Here is a 6,689-nt window from a genome sequence, read left to right on the forward strand (position 1 = left end):
AGGGATTCACACTGGGCAAATCTGAGACAATCTGACACCAAAATAATGGCTTATACACCATTGAATAAATAGGAAACTATGAGTCTATATACTGATATGAATGAATGGCTTAATAAGAAATGAGAGGGGCACCTGGGTGACTCAGTTGGTTAAGCGTCCAACTCTTGGTTTCAGCTCAAGTCATGATCCCATGGTTTGAGTTCAAGCCCCATGTAGGGCTCTGTGCTGACACCTCAGAGCCTGGAGCCTGCTTTAGATTCTATTCCTCCCTCTCTCTGCCCCTCCCCTGCTCATGCTCTCTCTCTCTCTCTCTCAAAAATAAACTTAGAAAAAAAAGGACATTGAACAAAGTATTCTAGTCTAGGTAGCGTATGCTAAATCCACCTGCATCCTGGCCAGGATTCACTATGGTATTAGGAAATCTCAGCAGACTGATAAAGCAACTTAAAAATTACCTGGGAAAGTAATTTGTGATTCCAATTAGGGTGTGTAGGTAACACAGGCCGTTGGTGACACTTGGGGGCTGTGGGGCTGCCGGAGGCTCCGGCAAGGGGGCCCAGGGCAGGGTCTGGCGCTTTGCAAGTGACCTGCAAGGGTGAGCTGGGACCCAAGACCAATTAGGGTGTGTAACGGCGTGTGTGTGTACTGTCTCTCAAAACCGAACAAAAAAAAGGAACTCAAATCGGAAATGTTTAAAGGAGTTTAAATTTATAAATAAATTTGGTATTCAAATTTCTCTCAATTAAAAGTAATTAACATTTGCTAGATTTATAAATAAGATCTATAAGCTGTACTTGAAAAAGCTGAAGTAATGTTTTTGTTGCTTTAATAAATTGAATATTCATTTTCTTGGCAGTGGTGTCTTCTCTTCTGTACCGCAGCCCTTGAACATATTTTAAAACGTCCTCTAGAAAGAATTGTTCTAGATTGCGGGCCAGAGGGTCTATTTGTCTCTGATGTTCAGGCTTTCCCCCGCCCATCCTGCCCTCCGTGTGACGTGGTTCTCCATTGCAACCACCAGATGGCGACTTTTCTCACATTCTCTGGTTGTCACACATGGTCTCCTGCCAACAAATGATAATAAAATATAGCTCCACAGTCCCTTCTCTGAAACCTTGTGTTTTGAAGTTGAGAATATTTCATATTTTTAGGAAATACACAAATACTCAGTATATTATGTAATACCTATGGGGGGGTGACATTCCATAATCAAATATGTTGATATTTTCTCAATTACGTTTTAATATTCACAGAATAAGGGATAAAGACTATCAAAAGCCTCCCATTCGTTTAGATCAGGTTTTGCTGCTAAACTGATTTGTGACAAGCTTCGAGGGGAATTTCTGATTTTAAAAATTTTTTTAATTTTGGAGTTGTGGATGAGGTTTGTGGCTATGGAATAGTAACACATAGTGTTTGCTCTAACTGGCTCCATTCTAAATGCTTTACACAATAAGCATACTTGATCTTCACAATAACCCCATAAGACAGATATTACTATTATCTCCATAGTACAGATGGGGAAATTGAGACAGGGAGGTGGAGTAACTTGCCCGAGGGTATACAACTCCCAAGTTGGTGAAGCTGGAATTAACCCAGACAGTCCGGCTTCAGGGTCTATGCTTAACACCACGCAATATTGCTTCTAAGAAACAGCCTCCGACCAGGTTTGGTTTGAAAAATAGGGATCCCAGGATCCTGCCCCAGACCTGCTGAAACAAACTCAGAGCCATGAGGAAACCACGTATCTCCGGTCACAGTGCCACTGACAGGTAGACCTAGGATTTGACCTCCAGTCTTTCTGGCTCCCTTGTGGCCTTTCTTCTGAGTCACCTGGAAACTCCCCAAGGGTACTTTCAGGCAGTTTCCCTATGGTTCTTATTTCTTAGCGAAGATCCTTTCAGCAGAGGAAAGAGCACGGGCATGAAGACCCAAACTGCAGATGTCATGACTTTGCTAACGGCCCTGACAGCCCAGGGAACCTGCTGCCTCCTGGGGTAAAGAATTCTGCTTCCCAAAGCCAGAACCAAACCAGGTCAAAGTTACCCACTCTTGGGGCCCCAAAGATTTACTGATGACCCGTGGGGCCCTTGTGCTCTGGATTTGGTTGTTTTTAAACCACAGAAATTCACACTCAGGTTCATTACTGACGCCACTATTTCAGCGCATAAACACCAAACGAAAGGTCCATTCTCTTCAATGATTCTCTGGCCTTTGTGTTTCTATCTGGGCAAATTACTTCCACAGGGCCACTTAGAGGTGTTTTCTCTCTCAGGGAAAGGAGAAAGAGCTTGAACTGGATAAATATGAGCATACTGCTCTACTGAAGGTTAAGTGAGCACAGCCTTCCCTGAGGTGCACTCGCTCCTACAGCTTGCTTTCATGCAAATCTGTCGACAGAGGGGATAGCTGAGTGTAAACTTTTCTTTTAAGCAAAGGTGACTTTATCTCAAATCTAATAGGTATGGTAGGAAGGGAACTGTCTTTCTCTGTCACACATACAATGGGGAGCAAACCACCGCCTGTGGCTTTTTCGTATCTATGCTGTGGTCTTACTAAAGTGTATGCTTTTGTTGTTGGATAGAGTGTTCTTTTTTTTTTTTTAATAGTTTGTTGTTAAGTTAGCTAACATACAGTGTATATACAGTGCACTCTTGGCTTCAGGAGTAGATTCCCATGATTCATCACTTACACACAACACCCAGTGCTCATCCCAACACATGCCCTCAATGCCCATCTCCCATTTTCCCCGCCCCCCCAATCCCCCACCCCCATCAACCCTCAGTTTGTTCTCTGTATTTATGAGTCTCTTATGGTTTGCCTCCCTCTCTGTTTGAAACTTAATTTTCCTTCCCTTCCCCTTTGGTCTTCTGTTAAACCTCTCAAATTCCACATATGAGTGAAAACATATGACATCTTTCTCTGACTGACTTATTTCACATAGCATAATACCCTCCAGTTCTGTCCACATTGTTGCAAATGACAAGATTTCATTCTTTCTCATTGCCAAGTAGTATTCCATTGTATATATAAACCATATCTTTTTTATCCATTTATCAGTTGATGGACATTTGGGCTCTTTCCATAATTTTGCTATTGTTGATAGTGCTGCTAATAAACATTGGGGTACATGTGCCCCTATGAATCAGCACTCCTGTATCCTGGGGATAAATTCCTAATAGTGCTATTGCTGGGTCGTAGGGTAGTTCTGGTTTTAATTTTTTGAGGAAGTTCCGCATTGTTTTCCAGAGCGGCTGTACCAGTTTGCATTCCCACCAACAGTGCAAGAGGGTTCCCCTTTCTTGGATAGAGTGTTCTGTGTGCCTGTTAGATCTAGTTGGCTTATTGTGTTGTTTGAGCCCTCTGTTTCCTTGATTATCTTCTGTCTGGTTGTTCTAACCATTATTGTGAGTGGGGTATCGGAGTCTCCAACCGTCACCGTAGAACTGTCCGTTTCCCCCTTCAATTCTATCAGTGTTTGCTTTATATATCTTGATGGTCTTCATCAGGTGCATAAATGTAATTATCATAGCTTCGTGCTGTATTGAGGCTTTTATTAAGACATAATGTCCTTCTTTGTCTCTTCTAATTTTTTTTTGATTTAAAATCGATTCTGTCTGATATTATTAGTATGGCCATCCCTGCTCTCTTTTGGTGACTATTTATATGGAATATCTTTTTCCATCCTCTCCTTTCAACTCCTTTCATCATCTGCAGATGTGCCTTTGGATCTCAAGTGAGTCTCTTATAGACAGCATATAGTTAGGTCATGTGTTTGTCCACTCTGCCAATCTCTGGCTTTTGACTGGGGAGTTAAATCTATGTACACTTAAAGTAATTACGTATTAAGGGGGACTTACTTCTGTCACTGTGCTATTTGTATTCTATATGCCTTACAGTCCCTCATTTCCTGCATTACGGTCTTCTTTTGTGTTTAGTTGATTTTTTTTTTTTTGTAGTGAATTGTTTAAATTCCTTTCTCATTTCCTTTTGTGTGTATTATATAGCTATTTTCTTTGTGGTTACCATGGGGTTACACTGAAGATTCTAAACTTACAATGCTCTAATTTTAACATATATCTTCAATAATATACAAAAACTCTGCTCCTTCACTCTGTTCTCACCCCTTTTGGTTGTTGATGTTACAAACTATCATCTTTATACATTGTATACCCAAAACAGACTAATAATTCTTTAAAATTCATTATTCTTCTAAGTTATGTAAAACACAAAGTGTGGAGTTACAAACCAAAGATACAGTAATACTGGTTTTCACGCTAACAATTTTTTTCTTTATTATTATTATTTTTTATTTTTTTGAGAGAGAGAGGGAGCCCTTGCAAGAGGGGGAGAGGGAGGGAGAGAGAGAATCTTAAGCAGCGCGAACTGGCCACAAGCCTCAATCCCATGCCCCTGGGATCATGACCTGAGCCGAAATCAAGAGCCAGACAGACACTCAACCCACTGAGCCACCTAGGCACCTCCAATTATTTTTTAAATGTATTAGTCTCGTACAGAAAAAAAAAAAGAGAATAGTAACAAGCCACTGGGGATGGGTAAATTGTGTACTAAAAGCTGAAATTGATCAAAGTTAATCATAAATTACTCTCCAGCCCTTCCCCTGGAAGTTGCAAAGCCTTCAACAAACTTCAGGGTTCCAAAATAGTTACATCAGACAGATTCTGCCAGTGCAACTCTGCTCTAGGTGGGGAGACCGAGTCCTGGTGCTTCCTAGAAGCCTCTCCCTGCACCCCCTATGATTTTAACACTTGCCTATCATTTGAATATGTCCCATCATCTCTCCCCTCCCCAGGTCAAGCTGTCAGATAAGACCACAGCCCTGGACAATAGCTTGACTGTAACCTCATGACAGACCTTGACAAAAAGACGCTCTGCTTGTCCAAACTGGAGTCAGACTCCTCTGAGCCCTTTTTCTTTTCTTTTCTTTTCTTTCTTTTTTAAGAGAGAGAAAGAGCAGGGGAGAGGTGCAGAGGGAGAGGGAGAGTAAGGGGGGATCCTTGCCAGGCCTGCATAGCCAAATGTAACAAGAATCCCACTAAGTCAGTTTAGCAAGAATCTCCTCACTCTTGATATCTGATCATATTCTTCATTCTCTATCCTTGATATCTGATCACCTTGGCCTGCCTTCAGCAAGAATTCCTTTTGAGTCAGTTTAGCAAGAATCCCCCTGCCCTAGCTGTCTCCTCTTGGTAACTTTTTTTCATCCACTGACCCCCTCAGTCCACTTGTTGGTTACAAATCCCAGCTATCTTTGCTGGATTTGGAGTTGAGCCCAATCTTTCTCACCTACTGATAGCCTTGACACCTATTGCAAGGGTACTGACTAAAGTCTTCCTTACTATGTTAACAAAGTGTCAGAATATTTTTTTCTTTAACATCCTTGAGCGAGATGCACTCAGCAAAGCCATCCCCAGATTTTTGACCAATAGAAACTATGAGATAATAAATGTTTGCTGTCTCAATCCTTAAATGTTAGGGGTCATTTGCTGCACAGAGTTAGAAACTAATGCCTGATGTGGCCTGGATGCTGTGATGCATGGCTCAAATTCTCCTTCCAGGACTGGGCTCTCCTGCTTCTATTGCACAGAGTGTTGGCTGCTAGCAGTTTGCAGCTAAGTCCTTCTCCAGCTGTTGCTTTTGGTAAAGAGAGCTACCTTGCCCAAGGATATACCCCCTTCCCAGGCAGTCTGCCGCCCAAGGATTTGTCCATGCAGGAGTATAAAGGCCTGGCCCCTTGGCCTCCAATATGGGATAACCCTGAAGGATCCACTGAGATCTCTGTGACAACTGTGTCACAGTTGAACTTCTCCCTCCTCCAGCCCCCAAGTCCTGTTTCTCCCACCTTTGTACAGGTGTTATTACCAGGATCAGTCTCCAACATACCTCCTAAATCTCTGCCTCAGAGCCTGTTTTCCAGGGAACCTGACCTAAGACACTATGTGACCTTGAGCAAACCCTTTACCTTTCAAATTCTTGGCTTCTCCATCTGCAAAATGGGAGAAATACCATGATTAAATGAGTTTAAGTACTTGGCATGGTGCCCGCCATATATATATAGTAAACACATATAGAGAGTTGCTGTTGTTATTGTTACTATCTACGAAAAGAACATCCCAAGTTCCCTGCTCCCCTCACTGCAAAAAACCAGCTAGTGCAAAGGCCTTGAGATGGCTGCAAACTTGGCAGGCTAGAGAGAGAGAGAGAGAGAGAGAGAGAGAGAGAGAGAGTGCGGAGGGCCCCGAGGCTAAAGGAGGAGCGTGGTAGGGGCTGAGGTCAGAGAAGCAGGCAGGGCCCTGCTGGGCCCATGTGGGCCTTGTAGAGAGTTACAATTTAAATCTAAGTGAGGTGGGAAGCCATGGCAGAGTGAGAGCAAAGAAATTACACCAGTTGATATGTGGTTCTAAAAGCTCAGTCTGGCTGTGGGGAGAAGCAGGAAAACAACAGCAGCGAGGGAAGCAGGGAAGACGAGTAATGATGTTCGTGAAGGGCAGGGAAGGCGCCGGGACGGGTTTTGATGGGAAAGTCACTGCCCCACTAGATGGAAGGGGGAAGGAGAGAGAAATTAAGGATGTGTCTTAGGTTTTGGCTTGAGAAAAATGGGCGGTTGGTAATATCTATTCAGATGAGGAAAAGCAAGAGAAGAGCAGGTCTGGGTAAAGGGAGGGACA

This window comes from Puma concolor, chromosome C1 (assembly GCF_028749965.1).
Source record: "Puma concolor isolate L17-30 chromosome C1, mPumCon1.1.hap2, whole genome shotgun sequence".
In the NCBI taxonomy this organism is placed as follows: domain Eukaryota; kingdom Metazoa; phylum Chordata; class Mammalia; order Carnivora; family Felidae; genus Puma; species Puma concolor.